This window comes from Mustela putorius, unplaced genomic scaffold (assembly GCF_011764305.1).
Source record: "Mustela putorius furo isolate JIRA1106 unplaced genomic scaffold, ASM1176430v1.1 tig00004040_pilon_pilon_pilon, whole genome shotgun sequence".
Lineage (NCBI taxonomy): Eukaryota > Metazoa > Chordata > Mammalia > Carnivora > Mustelidae > Mustela > Mustela putorius.
The window spans coordinates 69,428-96,991 of NW_025422175.1; the positions used below are offsets into that span (position 1 = coordinate 69,428).

The 27,564-nt window shown below is 49.9% G+C and overlaps 4 long non-coding RNA genes across 6 annotated transcripts; 1 reads left to right on the forward strand and 3 right to left on the reverse strand.

The window, feature by feature from the left end:
• The first annotated feature begins 6,745 nt into the window (after positions 1-6,745).
• LOC123389866 lies at positions 6,746-11,344 on the forward strand. Its single transcript, XR_006604524.1, has 4 exons — positions 6,746-6,786; positions 7,487-7,607; positions 10,711-10,844; positions 11,283-11,344. It is a non-coding gene; the product is annotated as an uncharacterized LOC123389866 (long non-coding RNA).
• A 5,638-nt stretch (positions 11,345-16,982) lies between these two features.
• LOC123389862 lies at positions 16,983-19,138 on the reverse strand. The gene is made up of 3 exons (XR_006604512.1): positions 19,056-19,138; positions 18,768-18,921; positions 16,983-17,510 (listed from the first exon to the last, which is right to left on the reverse strand). It is a non-coding gene; the product is annotated as an uncharacterized LOC123389862 (long non-coding RNA).
• Positions 19,138-20,181, reverse strand: LOC123389860. Its single transcript, XR_006604508.1, has 3 exons — positions 20,154-20,181; positions 19,474-19,592; positions 19,138-19,255 (listed from the first exon to the last, which is right to left on the reverse strand). It is a non-coding gene; the product is annotated as an uncharacterized LOC123389860 (long non-coding RNA).
• A 235-nt stretch (positions 20,182-20,416) lies between these two features.
• Positions 20,417-25,340, reverse strand: LOC123389861. 3 transcript variants are annotated; one of them, XR_006604511.1, is made up of 4 exons: positions 24,815-25,340; positions 23,957-24,070; positions 22,860-23,017; positions 20,417-21,621 (listed from the first exon to the last, which is right to left on the reverse strand). It is a non-coding gene; the product is annotated as an uncharacterized LOC123389861 (long non-coding RNA). The 3 variants fall into 3 exon arrangements; XR_006604510.1 differs by having other exon boundaries at positions 22,860-23,082; XR_006604509.1 differs by lacking the exon at positions 22,860-23,017.
• Between the last annotated feature and the right edge of the window lie 2,224 nt (positions 25,341-27,564).

The following is a 27,564-nucleotide window of genomic DNA, read 5'->3' on the forward strand; positions in this document are numbered from 1 at the left end:
CTCACACTCGAGTTCTTCAATCTCCTCTAGGACTTTAGGGTCAACCAGAGGGACAGCGCGACTCTGTCGTGTGAGGCGCTCCGGGTCTTGGTCCACAGGAGGGTGTTGGTCGGTCGTGGATGGGAGACGCATGTCTTTGTCCTCCACGGATGCGGGTAAGACGTCATGGCTTCTGAAGGTTTCGGTCGACTGGCCGAGTTCCTCCTGAAGCTCTGGCCTTTCTCGGAGTTCCTTGATGTACTCCTCTTGCTCCCTGAGGCATTCTGTCAATTGGTTCTGCTCCTCCAAAGCAAAGGACAGCAGTTCCTTCGTTTCCTGGTGCTCGGCGTCCATCTGCTCGATCCTCTCTTGGAGGTGTAGTATCTCCAGGTCTTTCTCCTGACCGAGTTTAATGGAATGGCCATTGTCTGCGGGTGACCATTCTCTGAGGCTTTGTTCAGTCTTGTGTTCGAAAAGCTTCTTTTCGGCCCGACACAGTTTGGCCACTAACCGTCCTTTCTCTATCTTTAAAGCCCTCACGGCGATGTTGTTCTTCAGGGAATCCTCGTTGTTGCGCAGAACGGATTCCTCCAGCTGATGGGTTGCGTCTTGGAGCTGACGAACCAACTTCTCCTTTTCCGCTCGGAGGTCGGAAGCAAGGTTGTTCAGACTGTCGTTGAGCCGCTGCATTTGTGTAAGCTGCTGCTTCAGCCTTCTGAGATCCATTTCCCTCTCCTCCAGAAGGTCACGGTTCACGTTCCCGGCAGCATCTTGGTTTTGCAGGTCTTCCACCTGTCGCTGGTAGTCCATCAGTTGCTTGCGGTGCCGGTCAGTGAGGTCGGCCAGCTTCTGCCGGTGGGTGTTTTGCAACACGGCCACTTCCAGCTGATGTTTGTCCATTTCCCGCATCTGCTTCTGCTGTAGGTCCCTGATGTGGCTCTTCAGTTTCCACACTGTTTCCGGGTCGATGGTATTTGGTCCCCGGGTGGGACACGGGCACAACATCTTCCAGTGAGTCACTTCAGCCTCCAGCGTTTCTGTCTCAGGGAGGCGTCTATTGATCTGTGTCTGGGATGAGATGACATCAGCCACATCCATGGCGTCCCCAGGGAAGGTCCCTTTCCCCGGCACATGTCTGTGAATATCAGAGATGTCCCTGGTCAAAGAGGTGTGGCTGCTGTCCACGGCCCCTAGGGTATGGCCTAGGCCACAGCCCAGACCACCAGCCCAGGAGAACATCTGGCGGTCATACAACTGCCCTGGTCCGCGGTGAGAAAGCGTCCAGTCCAGCCGGACTACCCCGCCAAGTGTCACAGAACCCCTGCGTGCGCCAGGCTAAGAATCAAAAGCCAACCGCCGCTGTTTCCAAGCAGCACCTCAGGCGCGCTCCCGCGCCCCCCACCTCGCGCGCGCTCCCGCGCTGCGCTCCCGCAAGCCGCCTCCGCAGCCAGCGACGCCGCCGCAGGTCAGGTCGTTCGGAACAGCCAAGACCCTGGGGCCCCTGGTCTGGGTCCCAGCCCCTCATCGCTGCAGCTCCCCACACCAGGCTTGGGCCCTTGCCCTCCTTCCCCTGCTTGGCTGGCTGTCCTGGGGCGGCCCCTCGTGCATGCTCCTGCCTGACTGCACCCAGGTGCCTGCCGCCAGAACATGCACCTGGCCCTGGACGTCCCCCTAAGTGGGGTCGCAGTACACAAAGTGCGGCGGCATGAGCTTTCCACGCAACAGCGTCTCTTTCATTGAGGTGAAAAGTGCAGTCAGACGCATCCGTCCAGCTAGGAGAGAGGATCCTTGGTGCATTTCAGGGATGTCTACACCAGCGCAGACGACGGGCCTCACGGAGACTTTGGGTATTTCCAGCCTCCAGAGACTCCAGAGGGTCCTGCCCCTCCTTGCCCCGTCAGCCCTGCAGGAACAGCTCCGCCCGCACCTTGGTTTGGCGGTTCCCGGGCCGCCGCCTGCGCCGTGCCTCTGTGGCCTCCCGAGGCTGTGCGCCTAGACCAGGCATGGGGTTGCGCCGGGCGGTGGAGGTGCCCGGTGGGCGCGGGTCCTCCGCTCTGCACAGAGTGGCCCAGGTGTGGGGCGGCCGAGGCCTGAGTCAGCCCGGCCTGGCGCTAGTGCACCGGTTTAGGAATCGCTTCTGCAGCTGCCCCCCCCGGAGCCCCGCTGCCCCCTGCCGTCGCCATGGTGAAGCCGCAGCTGGCCAACCAGAGCCTGGCCGGGGGACGCGCCCGTTCCCGCCGCTGCGACTGCGCGCCCGCCCGCTGGGGCCTGGGCTCGGAACAGGAGGGCTGGGCTGGCGGCTCTCTCGGTGGCGTGCTCCCGTCCCCTGCCGCCACCACACACAGCAGGCACAGGGGGGTCCTGGCCCGGGACTGGGCCACGGCACACACTGGAGCCCGGGTCCGGACCGGTGCCGGGGTCCCAGAGCAGCCCTTTGGTGAGTCGGCCCTCGGAGACCCCCACCCCCACCCTGCGCGAGTCCCTGCCGCTCTTGGGGCCCCGGCCCCGCCCCTCATCGCCCTGGGGCACTGCCCCTGAGCCTTCCCCTGCCTTCCCTGTATAGGGAACTTAACATAGAAGAGAAATCTTGTGTGTATTTATGCTGGTGTCATATAGATTGGTGCATGCGTACATATTAGCCTTTCTGACCATTGTGCAATGGTCTCTCTTTGTGGTTTGGCTTTGTGTTTCCCTGACGCCCAGTGATCCGGAGGAGCAGTTTTTCATGTGCCTGTTGGCCATTGGAATGTCGTCTTTGCAGAAACGTCTGTCCATGTCTTCTGCCTATTTCTCCATCAGATGATTCTTTGGGTGTTGAGTTTGGGAAGCTCTCTCTAGATTTTGGATACTGTCCCTTTATGTGACGCGTCTTTTGCAAGTACCTTCTTCCATCCTGCCAGTTGTCTCTTGGTTTTGTCGACTGTTCCCTATGCTGTGCAAAATCTTTCTATCTGGATGAAGTCCCGGTAGTTCAGTTTTTTTTGCCTTTAGTTCCCTTGGCTTTGGAGACGTGTCTGACAAGACGTTGCTGCAGCTGAGGTCACGGAACTTGCTGCCTGTGTTCTCTACAATTTTGATGGATTCCTGTCTCAGGTGTAGGTCTTTCGTCCACTTTGAGTCCATTTTTGTGTATGGTGTAAGGCAATAGTGTAGTTTCATTCTTCTGCGTGCAGCTGTCCAATATTCCCAGTACCATTTGTTGAAGAGACTGTCTTTTTTCCATTGGATATTCTCTCCTGCTTGGTCAAAGGTTAGTTGACCCTAGAGTTGAGGGTGTATTTCCAGATTCTCTATTCTGTTTCATTGATCCATTTGTCTGGTTTTGTGCCAGTACTCTCTGAATGATTACAGCTTTGCAGTAGAGCTTAAGATTGGGATTGGGATGCCACCAGCTTTGGTGTTCTTTTTCAACACTCCTTTGGCTGTCTGGGGTCTTTTCTGGTTCCAGACAAGTTTGGGGATTATTTGTTCTATCTCTGTGAAAAAAAAAGTTGCTGGTATTTTGATAGGGATTGGGTTGACTATGTAGACTGCTCTAGGTAGCATAGACATTTTAACAATATGTGTTCTTCCAGTCCATGAGCGTGGAACATTTCTGCATTTCTTCGTGTCTTCCTCAGTTTCTTTCCTATAAGTGTTCTGCCGTTTTTGGAGTACAGATCCTTTACCTCTTTGGTTAGCTTTATTCCTAGGTATCTTATGGTTTTGGGTGCAATTGCAAATGGGATCGACTCCTTGGTTTCTCTTTTCTCTGTCTCCTTGTTAGTGTATAGAAATGCAACTGATTTCTGGGCATTGATTTTATATCCTGCTACTTTGCTGAATTCCTGTATGAGTTCTAGCAATTCTGGGGTGGAGTCTTTTGGGTTTTCCACATAGAGTATCATGTCCTCTTTGCCCTTTCTTTCTTTCTTTCTTTCTTACTTTTTTAAAGACTTTATTTGTTTATTGGATAGAGAAATCACAAGTAGGCAGAGCATCAGACGGAGGGAGAGGGAGAAGCAGGTTCCCTGCTGAGCAGAGAGCATCATCAGGACTCGATCCAGGACCCTGAGTTGAAGGCAGACACGTAGCCAACTGAGCCTTGCCGGCACCCCTGCCTTTTATTCTTTCTGTTGTCTGTTGTCTGATTGCTGAGGCTAGGACTTGTAGTGCTATGTTGAACAGCAGTGGTGATACTGAACATCCCTGTTGTGTTCCTGACCTTAGGGGAAAAGGGAAAGGCTCTCTTTTTCCCCATTGAGAATGGTATTCACTGTGGGCGTTTCATAGATGGCTTTTATGATATTGAGGTACATTCCCATATGGGAATGTACCTCTCCCTACACTGTGAAATTTTGATCAAGAAAGGATGCCGTAGTTTGTCCTATGCTTTTTTTCTGCCTCTGTTGAGAGGATCATATGGTTCTTGTCCTTTCCTTCATCTATGTAGTCTATCCCTATTGATTGATTTGCAGACATCGAACCCACCCTTGCATCCCAGGAATTAAATTCCACTGGTCGTGGTGAAGAATCGTCTTCATGTACTGTTGGATCCTATTAGCTAGTAGTATTTTCGGGAGAATTATTGCATCCGTGTTCATCAGGGACATTGCTCTGTAATTCTCCTTTTTGGTGAGGTCTCTGTCTGGTTTGGGGATCAAGGTAATGCTGGCCTCATAGAAAGAGTTTGGAAGGTTTCCTTCCATTTCTGGTGTTTGAAACAGCTTCGGAAGGTTGGGTATTAATTCTCGTGTAGCTCGTTGGTAGAATTTCCCCCTGGGAAGACTTCTGGCCCTGGACTTTGGTTTGTTGGGAGATTTTTGATTACTGCTTCAGTTTCTTTGCTGGTTATGGGTCTGTTTAGGTTTTCTATTTCTTCCTGGTTCAGTTTTGGTCGTGTATCTATCTCAGGGATGCATCTGTTTCTTCCGGATCGCCTAATTTGTTGGCATATAGATGCTCGTAATACGTCCTTACGGGGTGTTTGTATTTCTTTGGTGCGGTTGTGACGTCTCCTCTTTCATTCATGATTTTGTTTATTTGGGTCCTTGCTCTTTTTGTTTTGATCAGTCTGTCCAGGGGATTATCGATCTTCCTAATTCTTTCAAGGAGCGAGCTCCTAGTCATTGATCTGTTCTACTGTCCTTTTGGTTTTATTATATTTTCTTTCTGCTCTACTCTTGAGTGTAGGCTTTATTGGCTGTTCTTTCTCCAGTTTCTTTAGGTGTCAGGTTTGGTTGTGTATCTGAGATCTATCTTGTTTCTTGAGAAAGGCTTGTATTACTGGATACTTCCCTCTCTTTGTTGCATCCCCAGAATTTTGCACAGTTATGCTTTCATTTCCATTGGTTTCCCTGAAGTTGAAGATTCTGCTTTAGCCTCCATGTATTTGAGTTCTTTCCAACTTTCCTCTTGTGATTGAGTTCCAGTTTCCAACCATGGTGGTCTGAAAATAGGCAGGGAATGATCCCAGTCTTTTGGTACCAGTTGGGACCTGATCTGTGTCCCAGTAGGTGTTCTGTTCTGGAGAATGTTCCACGTGCACTCGAGAAGACTGTGTATTCTGTTGCCTTAGGGTGGAATGCTCTGACTGTATCTGTGAAGTCCATCCGGTGCAGTGTGTCGTCCAGAGCCCTTGTTTCCTTGTTGATCTTCTGCTTAGACAGTCAGTCCTTGGCAGTGAGGGCGTGTTAAGGTCCCTGACGATGATTGTATTATCACCAGTGTGTTTCTTTAATTTTGTTATTAACTGGCTTATATAATTGGCTGATCCCATGTGAGGGGCATGAATATTTACGATGGTTAGATCTTCTTGTTGGATAGACCCTTTATGATATAGTGTCCTTCATCATCCATTATTGGTCTTTGGTTTCATCTCTATAGGTCTGATACAGGGATTGCTATCCTAGCTTTCTTTGGAGGTCCGTGAGCATGGTAAATGGTTTTCCACCCCCTCACTTTGAATCTGGAGGTGTCTTTGAGTCTAAGATGAGTCTCTTGCAGACAGAGATTATATCGATGGTCTTGCTTTTTTTTTTTAAGATTTTATTTATTTATTTGACAGAGATCACAAGTAGGCAGAGAGGCAGGCAGAGAGAGAGGAGGAGGAGGCAGGCTCCCTGCTGAGCAGAGAGCCGGATGCGGATGCAGGGCTCAGTCCCAGGACCCTGGGATCGTGACCTGAGCCGAAGGCAGAGGCTTTAACCCACTGAGCCACCCGGGTGGCCCTCAATGGTCTTGCTTTTTTTATCCAGTCTGGTATCGGTGAGCCCTCAGAGGAAAGCAGTCAATCACTCCTATCTCCCTGGTCTCCAACCACACTCCATCCTCATCCAGCCTGTGACCGAGCATTTCTATCTCAGGCACATGATCCCTTTCAAGTCTGCAAACTGTGCCGACTCCTGCAGTGTGCACCTGTGCCACGCCTCCCAGGGGAGGAAGGGGGTTCTTGTGGTGGTTCTGCTGCTTCCTGGGCCCCTAGTCCGGGAGCAGTCACCTGACCATGCCTTGGTTCCCAGTTTCTAGCAACCCCAAGCTGAGAACCCCCTCCTGGGCTCTCTGATTTGCAGCCGTCTTCCCTGCTCCGATGCCCAGGAGCTCTGCCACACTCAGGCACCCCCAGTCTTTCTGGGACGCTGGGATCCTGAGACTACACTCTCCTACCCAGGATTCTGCCCTGCTTCACCACCGGAGCTCCTTTCAGGCAGGGACATCCTAGTGAGCCAGGACAGACGTCTGAAAGTTCCGATTTTGTGCTCTGCTGCTCTGTCACTTTTGTGGTGCCGGTTTATGGAGGCTCCCCCAACCCCCACGGTTTATCTTCCGGTATGTTGCCTCGGATTCACTTCTCGGCACCTCCTACCTTGCAGAAAGGGGTCCCTTTCCTATTTGTAGAGTTGCAGCTATGCTTCGATCTCCGCTTGAGTTTGTGGGTGTTCAGAATGATGTGATAGCTCTCTAACTGAGCTCCTGGGACCAGCCAAAACCAAGGTCTCCTACTCCTCCACCATTTTGGACTATCGGGGGTAGGGTAAGGGGAGAATTTGTAGCTATGTCTACACACACCACGTGCCTTTAACACTGTTTCAGAAGCGAGACAAATCCTTGCTCATTGCTCACCTTTTTACAGTCTGAAACTTTGGGTCACGATGGTGTTCTACATCTATTAGTACATTGACTGTTGATGTGCTTGTTCAGTGTGTCTTGTTTTCCTGGGGTGTGAAAAACAGAGTTTTACTGCCCCACCAGTACTGCCCCATGGGTGCCATTAGAGAGTCCCATTTTTTTTAGTGTGTACGTGACATCTATCTTTCTTTCTTTCTTTCTTTGCGGGGAGAGCATGTGTGCAGGGGGAGGGGAGAATTTCCAGCAGACTCCCCACTGAATGGGGAGCCCAATGTGGGCTTGATCTCACTACCCCGAGATCAGGACCCGAGCCAGGTGCTTACCCAACAGAGCCACCCAGTCATCCCTAGAGAGTCGGTTTGATGAATACATGTGGATGTGCCTTTTTTCTTCTCGTAAGATTGCCAACACTCCTGATCACCCAATGTGTGCTGGTTTATATGACTCCGGAGCAGCCGGCCAGCCTTCTCAAGTGGACAGCCAGCAGTTTTGACACCGCCACGTTCATAAACTATGAACAGGTAAGTGGGAGCGTGAGACATTTGCTTTCTGCCTCTATTTCCGTGGTGGCTCGACACTCTCTGAGCAACCTCAGTATGTTTTCCCGCTTCCTCTTTTCCTTCTGCCTCTGCCCACTCACATACCTCCTTTTTCATTGATTCTGGCAGTGCCCAGCATCCCTGATTTCTTGATTTCCAGCGAACTTACGGCCAGAGTCTTTGAAACTTCTGTCTTGGCCTTAATAGAAGTTTTTTGAGTTCTCCTTTTATCATTGTATTTACTGTAGAGTCAGACCTTGGTGAAGGGAATTTGGGCTGTCCTATGGGTGGAGGGGTAGCCGACTCGGATTCCTTCAGAGGCAGGAGTGATGCACATGGATCAAGTCGGCCAGTGTAAGGCAGGCAGGAGTGGTGAGGACTACGTTGAACCCGAGTGTCCATGTCCCATCTGATGGGACGGTCCCCCCGCTCGGTGCCAGTTGCTTGTTACTGTGTGGGTGTGTGAGAGAGTTGAGAACTCTTTTTCAGGACTTTGGTCCGAGACCAGTCTTGGTTTTATTTGAGAATAAAATTTCCTGATTTCTGAGATCACTGAGTTTGCACCACTGGCTGCCTGTTTTTCTCTTCTGCCCTAGTGGAAAGGGGTATGCTTTCGAGGTTTAAAATTACTCAGCTTGGGTCTGAATCCCGGCTCTCGCTCTTATGCCTGGCTCAGTGACCTTCAGCAGAATTGCATGGTGGTTGGGAGTCCATGCTCTGGAGGTAGACTGCTTAGCTGTGTGACCTGGACAAGTTGAATAATCTCTCTGTGCCTGTCTCCTTATCCGAAAAATGGGAATAATAACAGTCCTGACTTCATAGGATTGTAGTGAGGAGTGAGTGAGTTAATTTGTACAGGAGCGTTTATGGCACTGTCGGGCTGTCAGGCAGGCAGGCCTGAGCTGTTCTGGATCTCTTGGAGCCTCAGGTGTTTGTTGTTGTTGTCGTTGTTTTAAAGATTTTATTTATTTATTTATTTACTTATTTGTCAGAGAGAGAGAGAGAGAGAGAGAGATTGAGAGCCCAAGCAGGCATTGTGGCAGGCAGAGGCAGAGAGAGAAACAGGCTCCCTGCTGAGCAAGGAGCCCGATATGGGACTCGATCCCAGGACCCTGGGATCATGACCTGAGCTGAAGGCAGCAGCTTAACGGACTTGGTCACCCAGGCATCCCCCAGGTCCGTGTTTTTAAAGGGATAACTTCTCTGGATTATTAAGAGAACTCATGAGAATGATGTGTAGCAGTGGGCATATGAGAAGCGCTGAATACACGGTAGCTTTTTTTTTTTTTTTAAAGATTTTCTTTATTTATTTGACAGATCACAAGTAGGCACAGAGGCAGGCAGAGAGAGAGAGAAGAGGAAGCATGCTCCCTGCTCAGCAGAGAGCCCGATGCGGGGCTCGATTCCAGGACCCTGAGATCCTGACCTGAGGCGAAGGCAGTGGCTTTACTCCACTGAACCACCCAGGCGCCCCCCCCCCCCCCACGCATGGTAGCTACTTGTATTGCTTTTATTTTGCTTTTACTGATTTTACTTTTTTTTTTTTTTTAAGTCTCATTTTATTTTTAAATTTTATTACAGACAAGAGCAGTCAAGGCCTTGCCCACTACAACATACCTAGGGACAGGTCTAAGGCTAGACCTGGTTGCCTTTTTTGCCACCCTGTGCCATGTTCTTATATAGGCTGGGTTCTTACAGAGGTGTTTCTTGGTTGAGTTTTCTTCCTTCCCGGGGCTCATGACCTGAGCCAAAGGCAGAGGCTTTAATCCACTGAGCCACCCAGGCGCTCCTGGGAACATGCTCTTCACAGGGAAGAAAGTGCTCTGGAGGATGAACAGTTTTTATAGGATCATTTACTTTTTACATTTTGTAAAAGCTCAAAAGATTTATAAATTAGCATACAGGCAGGAATCACAAGTTTTATTATAAAGGAACGCAGGGAGTAGGGGCACCGGTCATTATTTTAAGGACAACGTGATTTTCCTGGAGGCATCTCATTCACAAAACAGATGTGTATGGTGTATGTGTGGGTGTCAGGCCAGAAATCAGGCTTTTGGTTTGAGCAGAGTTCATTATATATGGTCATGTTGATTTAGAAATCTAAAATGGTTCTCCTGTATCTCAGGCTTTTAGAGGGTTTTTCTCTCTTAAGTGATGGTTTTCTTTTTCTTTTTCTTTTTCTTTTTTTAAGATTTATTTGTTTGTTTGTTTGTTTGTTTGATAGGTAGAGATCACAAGTAGGCAGAGAGAGAGAGAGAGGAGGAAGCAGGCTCCCTAGCAAGCAGAGAGCCCTGATACGGGGCTTGAGCCCAGGACCCTGGGATCATGACCTGAGCCGAAGGCAGAGGCTTAACCCGCTGAGCCACCCAGGTACCGCATAAATGATGGTTCTCAAAAAAAACAATTTTTTTTTGTTTTGTTTTTTAAAGCAGAGGAACCTTTTTCATCCCCTACAGTTTCCCAGCTGCAATGCTAAACCAAAAATGTTCCCTTTTAAGGAAATTTTTTAATGTTTACTTGTCACCGAATGCCTTGGAATTGTCTCCGTAGAACCTTGGCGTTCCCTGGAGCATTGTTTGAAAACCGTTATCTTAAATTAGTCCTTTATCACATTTAGCTGCTGCTTTTTGAATTCCCTCTATGTTTCCTCTTTCCTCGCTCATGCTGCTGTTTTCTTCATACTACTCTTTACCTCTGAATGTTAAGGATGCTTTTGGGTGGCTGCAGTTCAGTTCTGATCAGTGATGTCATTTAATGGAAATTCCTACTTGAGCATTTGGCCGGAAATTTGAGATATGAATAGGATAGTCTCAAAATGGTCATTAAACTTCAAATCATTAAAGAACATTTCTTCTTACGCCTTCTATGGGCTAAGCCCGTGGTTCTCCAACTTTAACATGCCTACGAATCACCTGGAATTATTTTTGAAATGCGGCTTTCCAGATTGCATCTGTGGGGATCTGTTAGAGGAACTGGAAAGTCTGTACTTTTAAAAACAGCCTAGGTGATCTTTGTGTAAAGCGTCCACATACTACTACACTACTACACTGGGAAACACGACACTGAGCATTCTTGTTGTCCTCAGGGAGCATAACACTCTGCTCAGACTGCAGACAGCAATACCCAGTCCTGAGGCTGAACTTGCGGCTACCTTGGATATCTGGTCACGTCTGCTGAGCATTTTCCCCCAGCCCTTTGACTTTCGTCTGTAGGAGAAGTGTAAGTGAATTGGCAAAAAAGGGGGCCCTCAGCACTAGCAGAGGGAACAGAGCGGGCTTGTCTGATACTGAAGCCCACAGTGTGTGTACCCTTCAGCCATCCTGCCGCTGTGATAATACTGTTATCACAATAAATAAATGTTGACGTTAACCTTTAATCATCAAAGAACGTTAGAAAATACCTAGGAAATACCAGCAAAAAAGTAAAGCGAGCAGTCTGGTTTAGAAAGATTTAAGTGAAAAATGTTAAAACCATTGTAGTTTTGAAAGAACTAACCCGCATCCAAAACACTGCGGCCCTTGCCAGAACTGGTTACGTGAAATCGTAATTCATCTCTTTCGCTTGTACCGGGAAGGTCCCAGGCTTTGGTCTATTTGGGAAATTGGGCCCTGTTTTCCCTGGTAAAATGACATCCAGTAAAATTTCGTTCTATTTCAGGTTTCCGCTTTTAACGCCAGTTACTCGGATTCTGCACCCTTGGGGGATTTACACCAACTCGCAGGCTGCCGCAGCTGGAGACGTAAGTTGCAAACTCACCAATTCTCCCAAGAGTTTTTCCTCCATTAACATGTTCTTAGTAAAAAAAAGAGAGAGTGTTTGAAAGCCATGACTGATCAGAGCTCTGTATAGTGTAATATCATTACCATGTGTCTGCCTAGAACCAACTTAAAAATGTTTATTTTAAACATTGTGGGTTGAAGCCTCTGCCTTCAGCTCGGGTCATGGTCCTTTGATCCAGCCCCGCCTCAGGCTCCCCACTCAGCACAGAGTCTGCTGGAGATTCTCTCTTCCTCTCCTGTTAACGCACACGTGCGTTCTCTCTCTCAGATCCTTGGGGAAAAAAGTATAGTTTATGTATATGAGTGCCAAATTCTTTAATCCTTCAAAAGTATTATATAGGTCTAGACTTTTTAAATGATCACTGGTGGCTGGAAGTTGGTTGGGGAAGAGATGGCGGAGAATGAGATTTAGGTCAGAAACTTCCTGGTACCGTGGGCTTTCCCATCTAGATCCTTATTTTGACTAATAGTTATTGTTTCACACGTGAAAAGGACATTTGTTGTTGGTTTCATAGGCTCAGTTTAAGTGGTTTTCCCAGCTCACTCAAGTTCACTCAAGTTTCTTCTTTTCTAAAGTTATCTACATTTTTAGTGTTTGTCTGTAGCAATTTATTTATGGAAAAGGGAAGAGGGAACGAATTATTCAAGACACCATTTAGGTTTTTTTTTTTTTTCTTCGAAGTTTTACTGAATTAGAATGGACATCCCATAAAGTGTACATATTTACAGTGTATAATGTATTAAGTTCTGACATAAGTGTAGACCTATAAAACATAAGTCACCCCAATCAAGGTACTTTTTAAAAAATGAGTGTCCTCTTTGAAATTGAAGTATAATTAACATATAATATTAGTTTCAGATATGTATGTCATGATTTGATATTTCTCAATATTGTGAAATGATCACCCTAGTAAGTCTAGTTAACATCATCCTTTTCCTTTTTTTTTTTTTTTTTTTTTTTTTAAATAAGAACCTTTAAAAATGACTCTCAGCTTTCAGGTATGCAATATAGTCGTATTAACTAGAGTCATATGTGGAGCTGTATATTACATCCCCAGACCTTAATTATTTGATATAACGGGAAGTTTGTTCCTTTTGATTGCCTTACCTGTTTTACCCACCCCTACACCCTGCCTCTGGCAACCACCAATCCACTCTCTGTATTTGTGAGTTCATAGTATTTTTCATGGTGGTTTTTTTTTTTGTTTCTGCTTTTGTTTTTTGTTTTGAAGATTCCATGTTTAAGTGAGATCATACAGTATGTATCTTTTTCTGTCTCACTTCCCTTAGTGTAATGCCCTCAGGGTCCATCTGTGTTGTTACAGATGGCAAAATTTCGTTCTTTTCTATGCCTGAAACATTGTGTGTGAGTGCATGTGCATGCACACATATGTGCACGTGTCTCTGATTTTTGTAAAAATCCCTGCACCTGTCGATGGAGATATCTTAGTTATCGTAAACAGTGGTGCAGTGAACATGGAAAGGCCGCTGTCTCTTGGAGATAGTGTTTGTTCCCTTTAGATAAAGAACCAGAAGTTGAATTGCTTGATCCTGTGGTAGTTCTACTTTGAGCTTTGTGAGGATACTGTTTTCCGTGGTGGTTTACATCATATCCATTCTACCAGCAGTGCACAAGGGTTCCCTTTTCTTCCCCTCCTTGCCAGCAGTTGTCACGTCTCGTCTTCTAGTCTAGTCTTCTAGTCTTTTTGATAGTAGCCATTCTAACGGGTGTGAGGTGATAGAACTCACGATGGTTTTGATTGGCATTTCCCTGATGACTTGTGATGTTGAGCATTTTTTTTTTAATGTGTCTGTTGGCCATCTGTAGGTCTCCTTTGGAAAAATGTCTCCTCAGATCCTCTGGGCATTTTTAAATCAAACTAGATTTTGCTGTCGAGTTGTATAAGATATAGATGTATGTCTTACATCTATACAATATCTGTTGTATAGATACTGGATGTTAATCTCTCATCAGATATACGATATATAAATACTCTCCCCTATTCACCAGGCTGCCTTTTCGTTTTGTTTTTTTCTTTGCTGTGCAGAAGTTGTTTAATTTGATTTAGTCTGAGTTGTTTGCTTTTGCTTTTGTTGCCAAATCAAAAAATTGTCAGCAAGACCTCAGTCAAGTAGCTTACTTGACAATGTTTTCTTCTAGGAGTTTTATGGTTTCTGGTCTTACATTCACGTCTTTAGTCCATTTTTATTTAATTTTTGTTTGTGGTGTAAGGTAGTGGTCCAGTTTCATTCTTTTGCATGTGGCTGTCCTGTTTTCCCAGCACTATTGATGGAGGTTACTCTTTTGTTTCCTTATTGCATATTCTTGGCTTTCTTATTATATGTGATTAAACCCATATATATCTATACATATATGTATGTTTATTTCTGAACTCTCCTCTGTCTCATTGATCTGTGTATTTGTTTTCATGCCGATGCCATTTCGTTTGATTTCTGTATCTTCGTGGTAACAGTTTAAAATTGGGAAAGGCGGTGCCTCCCTTTTTTTTTTTTTTTTTTTTTTTTTTTTTGTTTTGCTATTTGGGGTGTTTTGCGGTTTCATACAAATTTTAAGATTGTTTGTTCTTTTTCTGCGAAAAATGCTGGGATAGCGTTGAATCTGTAGGTTGATTTGGATAGTATGGACATTTTAATAATACTCATTCATACATGAACACGGGATATCCTTGCATTAATTGCATCTTTTCAGTTTCGTGCAGGTCTTTCACTTGCTTGGTTACATTTGTTCGTAGGTGTTTTACTCCTTCTAATGTAGTTATGAGTGGGATTCTTCTCTTGATACTTGTTACAGTCAGTGTGATTAGGGAAATCGTGTACAGTGTGTGTATTTTAAGTGTATGGCTTTTTGTTTTTATTTTTTAGTATATTTGATGTGCAGTGTTACATGAGTTTCAGGTGTACATGCATAATTTTCGTTTTGACAACTGTATGCATTTTTAGAACCACGACCAGCATGGTCAGATGAAAACATTTCCAGGACTCCAGAAAGTTTCCTCATGCTCCTTCCCACTCCTTTACCCCACCATTACCCTTCTCTTTGCCAACCACAGGCTGCTTTCTCTCACTGTATAGGACAGAATTTCTCAATAGAATTTCATTTGCATAGAATCCTATTGTGCATACTGTTTTAGCTGCTTTTGGGGAGACAGTGTGTTTAAGTCGTGCATGTTTGTTGCATTGATCAGTAGTTGATTCTTTCTTTACCGGTGTGTAGCATTGCCTTGTATGGATAATACTCAGTCTGTTTCTTCATTCACATGTTGTTGGACATTGACGTTGTTAATCAATTTAGGCCTATGTTGAATAAATCTCTTCTTTTTTATTTTTCTTAATTAAAGATTTTATTTATTTATTTGACAGATCACAGGTAGGCAGAGAGGCAGGCAGAGAGAGAAGGGGGGGGGGAAGCAGGCTCCGTGCTGAGCAGAGAGCCCCCTGCAGGGCTCAATCCCAGGACCCTGGAATCATGATCTGAGCCGAAGGCAGCGGCTCAACCCACTGAGCCACCCGGGTGCCCCTTGAAGCAAATATCTTCATCCTGTCATTTGACGCACAGCCACTTCAACATGTGTCTCCAGAACAGGGTTTCCCAATCTTGGCGTTCCCCACATCTTGGGCCCCATCGTTCTTGGCTGAGGGCCCTGTCCTGAGCTTACTAGGATGCTTAGCAGCACCCCTGGTCTCCACACACCAGAGGCAGAGAGTGTCTTCCTCACTCCTGCTTCTGACCACCGAATGTGTCCTAGACGTGGCCACACATCTCCCAGGGAACGAAACTGCCCTTGTGCGACACACACATAGATAGACCCACAAAAGTATCGTCACTCTTTAAACATTTCAAAATAATTTCTCAGTAGCGTGACATGTCAAGTCACAGTTCAGATTGATCTGATTATCTCACAAATATGTTGACTCTCTGTATCTGTTCAGTCCTGAGTGAGAAGACGACGCGTACCTTGCCGTTGGTGAACAGGTCTCACCTGCCTCTTCTAATGACAGGCCTCACTTTGTCCCTGCTCTTTCGTTAGCCTGGCCATTTATTTTCCTGTAAGGGTGCCTGGGTGGCTCGGTTTGGCTCAGAGTCCGACTCTTGGGATCAGCTCAGGTCCTGGTCCTGGTCCTGATCTCAGGGTCCTGGGATCCAGCCTCTTGTTGGGCTCCCTGCTCAGTGGGGAGCCTGCTTCTCCCTCTCCCCCTGCTGTCCCCCCCTGCTTATGCTGTCTGGCTCGTTCTCTGTTAAATACATAAAATTGATGTACAAAACCAAGCAAAAAGAAAAAACAGTCCGTAACGTTTTAAAATTTTTTTAATTTATTTTGTTTTTTTAAAGGTTTATATATATATTTTTTTTTTCCCAGAGAGAGATCACAAGTAGGCAGAGAGACAGGCAGAGAGAGGAGGAAGCAGGCTCCCTGCTGAGCCGAGAGCCCGATGCGGGGCTCCATCCCAGGACCCTGGGATCATGACGTGCGCCGAAGGCAGAGGCTTTAACCTACGGAGCCACCCAGGCGCCCCAATCCATCCCTTTCTGACAAGACCTAAGGGTGTGTAACACGTTACACCAAACATGTAGCTCACGATATCCCAGACCCTGAAGGGCAGAGCCCTGCTAAATGTCATCAAACGTTAGTTTCTTGGGTTCTCCCAATCTCGCTGAATGTTTTTTCCAGATAATGGAAAGCCCAGTGCCAAAAAAGCTGCCGTGAAATGCATCTAGATGGTAAACATGCTTGGTCCTTATACCCTGGGGCCTATCCCAGAGGGCTCTGACTCCCTGAGTCGAGAGTCGGACATAAGCATCTGTCTTTTTTTCTTTAAAAAAAAATGGCCACAGGGGGCGCCTGGGTGGCTCAGTGGGTTAAGGCCTCTGCTTTCGGCTCAGGTCAATATCTCAGGGTCCTGGGATCCAGCTCTGCATCGGACTCTCTGCTCAGCAAGGAGCCTGCTTCCCCCTCTCTCTGCCTGCCTCTCTGCCTACTTGTGATCTCTCACTGTCCAATGAACAAAATATTTTAAAAAAAAAAAAAAAAAAAAGGCAAAAAACGCCAAAGTCCTTCATGCTTTGCTGGTTAGCACTGGGTTGGGAACCACTATTTAGTCTGCCATTCCAAACCCAAACTTCCCCGACAATGTGTGGGCTGCAGACGCAGGAAGGCGTCGGAGACTGAGACAGAGGAGAGCAGAGAAATGATAAAAACTATCCCAGAGAAAAAGCGGCTGCAGCACGAGGCCGGCTCCCAGGGTGGGTGGCGAGGTGGCAAAGGCCAGCGAGTCTGGGGCCCCCCGCCTGAGGCCCAGGCAGGGAAGGTGCGGCCACAGAGGGGGCGGCAGCTCGCGAAGTGCTGGCCACGGGGCCTTGCAGGCCTCCAGCAGCTTCCTGGGCCTCAGCCCCGGGCGCTGCCAGCGACTCCGAGCCTGGCGAAGCCGGAGCTGCAGGTGGACTGCATGGGGTGTGGGCACATGTCGAGCGGCAAGCGCTACAGCGTCTTCCCCTGCGAGGGCCACGAGAGCTGCTTCCAGCGGAGGCATCCACAGCAAACCGCAGCAGCTACCCCCCGGCTACACCCGCGGCTCCGACCGTCGCTGCCAGGTCGGCCAGCACCACCTGTGCCAATACCGCCGCCTGAAAATGGGCTTCCGCGTGGGCATAAGGAGGCGGCGCAGCGTGGGTCGGCGGCAAGGGACACGGATGCTTCGTCCTCCCACGGAGCTCCCAAGCGACGGACCTTGGCTTCTCTCCTCAGACTCCTGTGTTTTTAAAGACGGTGAAACGTTTGTCTCCTCGGTTTTCTTAAACGATCCCGAAACCGAGGAGAGTGTCGGGCTCCAGCCTCGGCCTCCCCAGAACTGCTGGCCGGAGTAGAGGGCCAGGAACCAAGGGGCCCATTCCTGGGACAGGCTGGCGCTCAGCACCCCAAGCATGAACTTTTGAGGCCGGTGGGGTTGGCTTCCCTCGGGGGACGGCCTGACGTCTGGACCAGAGCGGCCAGCGGAGTAATGCGCCAGGCAGGTTGTCAGGATACGGAATCCACGTTGGACACTGTATGATGAATGAGTCAAGGCCAATAATAAAGATGTTTCCTACCTGAAAACAAAAACGAAACAGAACAAAACACCTATCCCATAGAGAGTCCAAGCTCTAGCCAAGCTCTAGCCATACTACTTCTCTGTCCGTATTCTGTGTCTCAATGGCTCTAGAGTCCATTGACTTGAAGCAAGTTCGCACAAACGGTTACCCACAAATACGAACTAAATCAATTTATCAGGACATTTGAAGCACAGCTAATTGGGACACGGTACGGCAAAGCCTTTTATTTCCCTCTCGTCATTTCAGTGGCGCTGCAGACTCTCTGGACAAGTAACTGTCCATTTGAGAAAAATTCTTTCTCATTCAACAGTGTGACACATGTGGTCAAGAGCATCTGAAAGCTGGAGAAGAAATGAAGTTGCGTGGAGTCCACGTATGTTCACAAACGTCACCACAGACTGTCCCCACGTCTTCAAAACTTATCTGTGTATTTCTTGACGTCTTGAACTAGCCACCACACTGACACCTCCTGCGTGTCAGACATGGCGCTAAGTGTTTTGTTAATGTTAAATTTCACTTCGTCTTTACAGTCCTCTGTGACGTGGGATTATCATCATCCCCATTCGTCCCATCAGGGAACGGAGACGCACAATGCTTTAGCTACACGGCTCATAAGAGGCAGAGGTAGGAACTGCTTGGGGTCTGGACCCCATGTTTTAAATCACTATGATTCGTTTCCAAGACCCTACAAAAAACGACAAGTCGTCACCCCAAACGTTGGTTTTCCCCACCCCACGGTCCCCACGTGGCCCCAGCTTCAAGGACATTCTGTCAATTCCTTCAACACTACACATCCTTCCCGGCCCTAACGGAACACCTTCCCACATCCGCCTTGATTTCTTAGCCTCCTGGTCTCCGCTTAAACATTACTCAGCAAATTACAAACTCTAACGCACCCTGTACTTCCCAGCACTCAATGCAGAACAGTAATGACGAATTTCACGGGTCGTTATTTCCTTCCTGTCTTGGCCAGCCAGGGGGTGAGTCCCTCACGCATCCTGTCAGTCCTGTTCATCATGGGTTCCAATCACTGATACCCACAACGCGCCCAAAAGGAAGGCCATTCCCCCTGCACACACACACACACACACGCACACACACACACACACACACACACACACACACACACACACCCCCACGGACCCCTGACTGGCCTGATCTCAGGTGCACGGTGGGGATCCTGACAACCCCTCGTGGAACGTAACCTACTCGAGAAGGAGAACGGAACTCCTCCCCCATCAACACTCCACTTACGGGCTTCAAGTCGGTCTCTTCTAGCAGGACTTGAGCCCCAGCAAGGCTGAAACCTCATCTGCCCGGTTCGGCCGCATTTCCGCTCGCGCTGTCTCCAGGCCCCCCACATAGTTAGCAGCTCCATCAACGAGGCCCCGTTCTGGGCTCCTCTCAGCTGCGAAAGGAGGGGCACACAAGCTGACGGCTACCTTTTGGCAAACCGTGTACTCCTGAGACACAGGCCCGCCTCCCAGCGAGGCCCCAGCCCCCCCGGAGACACGGGGCCCTGACATCATGCCCTACAGGTACCTCCGTGCAGAGGAGCATCTTCCCAAGGGCTGCTCACTTCTTGGTCCTCCGCGCCGACCTTGAGGACGAAGTACAGGAGCGGGGAAAGGGGGTGTCCCCAGACCGGTGGCCGTGGGTCTGGAGGTTGTGAGGTGCTACGCCCACCGGGACAAGGTTGTGGGGTCTTGAGACGCCAGACAAGCAGCAAGCCTCACAGAAGCCTGGAACACGGGAGGTGCTTTTGCTCAGACTCAGCTCAAGTGTCTCAGTGCCCCGCCCGTCAGCTATCCTAACCACCTGCCCGCTCCTGGGTGCCGGGCCCACACGCTGAATGGACAGTTTCCCTGCTCCCCCGGCCTTCGGAAGGCATCGCCCGCCGGATAGGTCTTTGGGCCCCGCCCACACAACCCTGGGCACACAGTCTCTCTCCCATTCCCACCTGGCAGGACCTCGGTCACACCACCGTCCTCCTCCTCTGCTGCTGCTGTGTTCTGAGGGTGGCCTCTCTGAGCTCCTCACAAGCTCTAGATGGCTGTGGTCGGCACCAAACCGAGCTGCCTGGAATGGAATTGCTTCAGCACCCTTTTCAAAACTCAGATGGGCATATTTGTGGGGACTGTTTCTGGAGTCTTTGTTCTGTGGGACTGTCCTCCTGCCAATACCAACACGGGCTTCCTTGTTACAACTACTACTAAGTTCTGAAACTCTAAAGACTGTGTTCCCAAATTACTCTTCTTTTCAAAACCGGTTTTGAAACTACTCTGATTCCTTTCTCCTTCCACATAGATTTTAGAATATTTTTGTCTATCTCTACGAAAACAAACGAAGCTGACAGGATTTTGATAGAAATGGCGTTAAGTCTCTCTCTATCAGTCTGGGGAGAATTGACATCGTGACGATGCCTAGTCTTCCAGATCACGACCGTGGTGTATCTCTTCCATTTATTTCTATCTTGGACTTCCTGTACCAGTGCTAAATAGCTTTCAGCATGGGATGCCTGGACAGGCACTGTTAGATTGATCCCGAAGTAGTTTCTTTGTACGAAGTAGTTTCTTTGCGAAGGTGTGTTGGATTGTGGAGCCTCCATATTCGTTGCCGGCACAGAGGAATACAGCTTACCTTTCTGTGTTTAGCCCGTATACTGTTTTCTCTGTGAAGTTCCGTTGTTAGTTCTAGAAGCGTTTTGTCGTACCCTCTTGGGGCATAAGTCCTGCAATGAAGATTCCGTGTCAGGGGCTGTGTTGACACGCGGAAGACCAAGGAGGGACCCGAATGGCATCCTGCACGTTCTCCTCTCCTCTCCCTCTTCCCTCACAGGGGAGGTCTCTTCCCCAAACACCCTTCTCATCCCAGGGACTAGCCATAGTGCCTGTTGGGTTTTGGGGGAGCAGCGTTCGGTTCCCTAGAAGCCCACTGAATTCTTCAGGCCAGCCACTCACCCCCTCCCATGGGAACCAGGACTTGCCACACCCTCTTGTTTCGAGAAGCAAGTCTTGCCTTCGAAGGCCCTGCTGCTGGTTCTCTCTGTTCTCAAGCGCGACGTCTGTGTCGTCCTGCACGGTGTGTGGTATCCTCCTCCCCTGAAGCGTGAGGGTATGTGACGAGTAAACTGTTGGTCAGTCACCCGTGTCGGGTGTCAGGGCATCCCACAAGTCTGGAGCAGGAATCTCTCTCTCATCGGGGACCTGAGGAGATGGTGATTAAAACAAGCGGCAGCATCACAGGCACGGTGTCCGTATGTTAACTGAGGACGCGGGGGTCAGCTTGACCTGCTCCTTCGCTAACTAACTGGCTTCAGAGGTGACAGTCACGATCTGGGAGGGAACTGGCCATCGCCGGCCAGCTTGTGTGTTGGCCCGTGTTCTGTTATCTCACATGGAGGTCGCCATCCGTTTTCCAAACTAAGGTCCCCTCCTTGCCAACAAGGTGAGAATGAAGGAGAATGGACTGGATCTTGGGGGGAGCTGTCACCCATGTGACCTGCATGTGGCCTGTATTGGTCTCCAGGGCTCCCCCCTGAGGTTGGCAACCGCAGGACATGCTGACTGGTGTGCTTCAGTTCCAGGGACTGGGTGTTGGGCCAGTGATGGATGCGGACGTCCGGATCCTATGGGGGAAAGCACACCCCAAGCACAGCCCTGGGGGTGACCCTCTGTGTTGTGGGTGCAACGGAGGAGGGAGGCCCCGACGCAGGGAAATGTAAGAATGGCACACTGAGGGGATGCGGTCCCACCTCGACTTCCGCCAGGAGGCGTGAGACCATACAACCCTCGCCGCGACAGAAGCCCCAAGGCTGATGATGCTGATTTGAGACTCTCTGGAAGAAAAAACCGAGAACGAGGAGCAGGGCAAAAGACACTCCCCCACCCCACCCCCAGTATATCCAGGAAGACACAAACCCGAGCAAAGGAGGAGTGGGAGAGAGAAAACTGCATACAGGAGGTAGGGGGACCCCCCGGGGCCCCCACGAACTAATTCATCGTAGGTTCAGAATTTGACCCGGTTGTAGATCCAACATTTACAAGGGCACCCGGGTGGCTCACATGGTTAATCACCTGACATCAGTTCAGGTCTTGATCCCGGGATCCTGGAATAGAGCCCCGTGTCAAGCTCCCTGCTGGGCAAGGAGTCAGTCTGCTTCTCCCTCTGCCTCTCCCTGCTGCTCCCCCTGGGTCCTGCTCTGTCCCACTTGCTTGCTCGCTCTCTCGCTCTCTCGCTCTCTTAAATGAATACATCAAATCTCTAACCAGTAAAAAGTAAAAAGGAAATCACAAGTTCACTAACATAATTTAATTGGCAAAATTCCAAGGAGGCCGATTGCCTTCTGTGCCTCTACAGCGTAGGTTCTGAATGAAGTGTAATGTTGCCAAGATGCACCGGTTGGCTAACCTTCACGGACTTAATGCACGTTCTGTTTATAGCGAGTATAATAACCGTAGATTCTGCCTTCTGTCTTTACTGCTTTGACATCTCGGGCCTTGCTGACTTTGGAGGGACTTTCCCTGGCAGGCTTACTTAATTCCTAGAGATGGTCAGCAGCTTGCCTACAGGCAGAGCTTTCACATGTAAAGCAACCAATTTGGAGCCTTTACCCCCAACCACCTCTTGTAAGAAACTCTCACTCTGGGCCACTATCCCCTGCCCTGATCACCCCAGGGGCAGGGACAGACTACTCCAGACAGACACCACTGTGTCCCGGAACCCACTGACATGACACCGACTAGGCAGTCTTAAATGTGCTTAGCCGGATTCACCTGCCCCTTGCCATGGAAACCACAGTAAAGGGTCTTGCCCGTGTCGTCTGTCCCTTCACTCCCTCTTTCTCCTGACCGCCCCTGGTGCTTCCCTGGGTGGCCCTCCATGGCTCTCAGGACCTCCTCTCTCGGGATCAGGGAGTCGATGAACGCTTCTTGCGTTGTGAGAGTTCCTTGTATATCTGCTTGTCTTACCATCCCTGATAAAACAAACCCCTGTACCCTGAAAACACCGGAGACAGCTGGGGGGCTCAGTGGGTTGAGCTTTTGGCTCAGGTCAGGATCTCAGGGTCATGGGCTAGGGTCCCATGTCGGGCTGCGTGCTCAGGGTGGAGTCCGCTTGGGATTTTCTCCGCCTCTGCCTTTCTGTCCCTGCCACCACCCCGGGCCCCGGCTCCTTTGCTAGCTTTTGCTCTTGCTTTCTCTTTGAGGTTAAGTCGTTGAAAAAGCCATGAGGGAGCCCCACAGATTTAACGATGGTGAATATTTTGCTCTAATACATTTGGCCAGTATGTTCTGTTCAGTGCCTCTCGGTCGCATGTGCCTTGACCTTGAAGGAGACAGGATTTACCTTGTTACGCGCGGGGCACCCAAACCGCTCTGCTCTAAAACAGGCAAACTTTGTGGGCAGGATCTTAGCGCATTCGTCTTTCTCCGGGAATACAGATGGGACATCCCATCCAGGAGATCCTACTGTGAGGCTATTTGTTGGACACACTTGTTGAGGACCTGCAGGGGTGGCTCTGTCTGTCAGTCAAGGGTCTGCCTTGGGCCCAGATCCCGATCTCAGGGTCCTGGCAACAAGCCTCGCATCAGGCTCCCTGGTCGGCAGGAAGCCTGCTTCTCCCTCTCCCTCTGCCCCTACCAGCCCTTTGTCCTCTCTCTCTCTGTGTCTTTCTCTCTCTCGTGATCTGTCAAGTCCCTAAGTAAAATCCTTACAAAGAAAAAAGGGCATACAAGTCCAACATCTTTCCGTACTTTTTGGGTACCGGAGGCAACCTATTCCTTGTTTATCAGTTTTACAGAAACCCATTTCAGCTGTTCCTTGTTAACGAGCCCACGCTGAGGGGGGAGGGTCTCCCCTCAAACAGAAGGCTCTCGGATCTGTGCAAGCAAAATTGACCTGTTGGGGGTGACTGGGTGGCTCAGTTGGTGAAGCGTCTGCCTTTGTCTCAGGTCCTGGTCTCGGGATCCTGAGATGGGGCCTGGCAGGGGGTTCCCTGCTCGGCGGGGAGCCCGCTTCTCCCTCTCCCTTTCACCCCCTTTTCCAGCCAGGGCGCTCTCTCAACTACAAAAACAAAAAGCTTGAGAAAAAAACCAGCTGTTCGTGCCCGGGTCAAAAGGCTGTAGCAGCCTCCTCTCCTGCTTCCTGGAGTCCCTGGACTCTCTGTCCATGCTGTCTGTCAATCGTCCATGGGCTCCCAAAGCAAGAGAAACGGCCCTCCTCGGCCCTGGTGAGAGACCATGAGAGCAGCAGTTGCTGGCCATGCACTGGGCTCTCCCGGAAACAGCATCTCTCACAGACTCTGAGCCTTCCCCTCCAGCTGTCCATTCTTCTCTGGGTCATGGACCCCCCCCCCCCCCCCCCACCACCACCACCACCAGCAGCTGAATATAGTTCCCAAGGCCTTCCTGCTCCAGGCTGAAGCCCAAGTCTGCATATCCTACCTGCAGGTGGAGGTGGGGGCTTCTGTCCACAGTGCATTGCCAGATTCCATGGTGCCGGAGGACGTCCGCTCTTCCTTCTACCCCTTGGCCACCCAGCGATTCCCTTGGGATCAACTGCGTGAACACCAATGGAAGTTACTACATTTTGGATTTGATGACCACGTCTCCCTCCTGGTCACATGACAGCTTCACATCCTAGAGAAGCACCTGTCCTACGCCTTAAGAGTCTCAGCAGGAAATGGATGTCCATATATCAGAGTCCGTTCTGATGGAAAGCCTGAGATGAAGGTTCAATAGGAAGTGTTGTCTTGGCATCCGGTAACTTTGGAGGGCCTCGGATGGCCTCACCCCAAGTTCCCTTCCCACTCTGCTCCCCCAGATCGGATCCCCTGGCCAACAAGCCCTCCTTAGCACGGGGACCAGGCACAGTTTCTTCCCAAGTAAGCTCCAGTTCCCTGACAGCCTGCGCCATGATCCAGCCAATGAAGATTTGAAGGGGCTTCTGAAGAAAAATGAACAAGGGAGTCGACCATGGACCTTGCAGTTAAAAACCGCTTAAAGGATGATCAAGAGGAGCTACTTCTGGAACTTAGGGCAGAACCATAAGCCGCTGGGTTTTCCATTTAAGAATAAGATGGAATTCATTCCCATTTCAAAAATGGTCTCTAAGGCAGAGTGATTTGGGGGGGTTGGGGAGGGGGGGAGCAAGTCAGAGAATAAGTAGTATAGTCCCACGCAGGCCGACCTACATAAGGCCCGAGAGAATTCAGGTTAGCCATAGCGTGCTTTTGCAGACAACAGAAAAGGAAATGATTTTTAAAAATTAGAAAATAAAAAATTAAGAGAAATGAGACTTACCTGGGGAAAGCAAACTTTTTTTTTTTTTTTTTTAAACCTCCTCTTCATCGTGTACTTTCGTGCTAGTCACCTCGTTTCCCATACAAGGATCGTGTGGTCGTGTATCTGATACCTTTGGAACACTGAAACAAGTTGATGTGTTCTCTGCATAAGGTATCCATAGACGCTTGGCCCTTGTGTAAGCCTTCCAGCATTACAGACCACAGCTTCCAAGGCCATCAGTGTCGACTGTCCTACGAACGTCACCACTGCTGTGGCACCTGGGTGGCTCAGTCTGTTAACTGTCTTTGGCTCATGTCATGATCCCGGGGTCCTAGGATCAGGTCACAGGTCAGGATCCCTGGTCCGTGGAGAGCCTGCTTCTCTCTCTCCCTCTGGTGCTCCCCCTGTACGTGTGCCCTCAATTTCTGTCGAAAAGATAAATAAGATCTTAAAACATATAAAAAGAAGTCACCGGTGTTTTCACTTTGGCGAATACTTCTGCAGTCATTGAGAGACCCCTTTTTTGTTAAGTCATAAAAGAAAGATGTTTTTCTTCGGCTGAAAGCAAAACCGTGAAACAGTTGGCATTTTGAAAAAGAACATTAGGAGATAAGGTAGACACACAGAGTGACTTGGGATCTTCAAAGCGTGGTGTCACTCTGGCTCACAATCGTCTATTTCTTTGAGAGGTCTTTGGCCGCCTTTCCAACCTTCTGGGCAGGTGATAGTATATGCGGCGTGTACACGGGTAAAGCGTCAGTGACAGCATTTAGAAGAAGGTGCTCCGATCCATCCATTTGCGGTCCAGGTGGATTAATAAGAGACACAGCTGTGGTGCGGGGCTTGACCTCCTTTTTTCCGGGTGTGGATGCCAGGGTAGCGTTCCGTCGTGATGGGCCTTGTTTCTTAGGCGGCTTTCCCCTGCCTCCTGAATCTGGGGGCTTCACGACACGAGCAGAGGGTTTTGGCGGTGGAAAAGCTGAATGAGATTCCGCTTCTAGAAACTGGACAAAAAGGTCTGAAAAGGAACGATTGGCCACGGCTTGGTGATTTGGTTTCGCAGGGGTGTTGGGGGCGCTTCTGGATCCAGGCCCCCCAGTCCCCCCGCTGGGCACACCCGCGGGCTCCCGGCTGCGCAGCTGCCGCAGCTGGTCTTCTCGGATCCCCAGCGTGCTTGCCATCAAGCTCAACGCTTCCTGCCGTTCCGCATCAGCTGCCTGGAAAGCTCCCACGAAGAGTCTCCTTAGGAGGGCTTTGTCCGCCATTCCTTCGGACTGACTGACTAAGGTCATCAGTTTCCTCTGTGTGTCCTCCAGGATTTCCTGCTGGACCTCGTTCTGTTTCTTGAACTCTTGGAGTCGGTCCTCCTTCTCCTCCAAGTCGGCATTGGTTTGATGCAAACGTCCCTGTAAGGACTTCAGGTTTCCTTCTAGGGCGTCTGCCTTTTCCATCCATTCGGCCAGTTCCAGCTTCAGGCTCGCTAGGGTCTGATCACAGTGCCTTCCCTCCTCCTGGGAGGCGGCAAGCCGGAGCACAGCTTCCTCCTTCTGCTGGGTGACCACGTGCAGCTGCTCCCGCAGCGACTCTACCTGCAGCCTGGCTCCGTGGCTGGCCTTTTGCATGGCAGCGGAAGACCAAACGAGTTTTCCCTGCAAGACCGTCACTTCCTCTCTCAGCTGAGCCACTCGGTCCTCCGAGGCCAAAGCTTCCCGGCGACGAGAATCTTGGGCTTCTGCCGCGAGCTGCCGCCCCTCTCTCCAGCTCCTGGGTGAGGCGCAGCTCTCTCTCTCTCGTAGCTGGTGAACCTCCTTCTGGAGGGCGCGGGTTTCCGTTTCTTTCTGTGTCAGTGCCAACACGACGTCATCTCTCTCCCGCTGGCACGCAGCTGCCTTTTCCTGCGTGGACCGAACGGCGGCGGCGAGCCGGTTCAGTTCCCCGGTCTCGCCCTCCTCTTTCTCTCGCAGCAGTTGCTCCAAGGCCAGGGCCTTCTCTCTCATCGCAGCATGCTGGGATGCCTCCTCTCTCTGCGTCACTGACAGCAGCCGATTGGTCTCTTGCAACGCCCGATTCTCCATTTCCTGTTCTCTAGATCGTTCCACGATCTCGGCGTTTTCCTCTCTCAGCCGACACGCGTCCATTTCGAAATCTGCCATCCTCTCCTTCAGATTGGTGACCGCCTGCCTCAGCAGCTCGTTCTCACTCAGCTGGCCACAGAGCTTCTCCTGTAAGGAAAGCAGCTCCTCACTTGCCGCTTGGGTTCGGAGCTCCTGAGCCCGAAGGGAGTTTTGCAGAAGGGCCGGTTTCTCCGTCGGCCGTTCCGTGTGGGAATCGGCCTCGCTGTGTTCCCGTGCTTTGCCTTCTCCTTCCCCCGTGGCAGCCCCTGAAGCAATCCATCTCTGCTGATCTTCCTGGAGGGTTCGGATCCTTGTCTCTTTTCTCTCGCCCTGATTTTCGGAGCTCTTCTGCCTCCTCTCTGATCACCTGAGAGGCCTCCCTCACGGGGTCAGATTTCACGGCCTTCCGGGAGTCGCTGGAGGTCTGGAGGAAAATCACATCCAGGTTCCCTAAAAGGAGGTCCTTGGCATCGCAGAGCTCCCCGATGCGGAGCTGAAGTTGGGGCCAGTTCCTTCTCTAGCTCGTGGAAGTTTATTTCATGTCCCTGGTCAGTTTGGATCTGGTCCAGAGAGGCTGTCTGCGGTTTCAGGACGTTCTCGCTGTTGGGGGGCACGCCCACGCCTGCAGTTGTCGCAGATGTGTCTGAAGCTGGG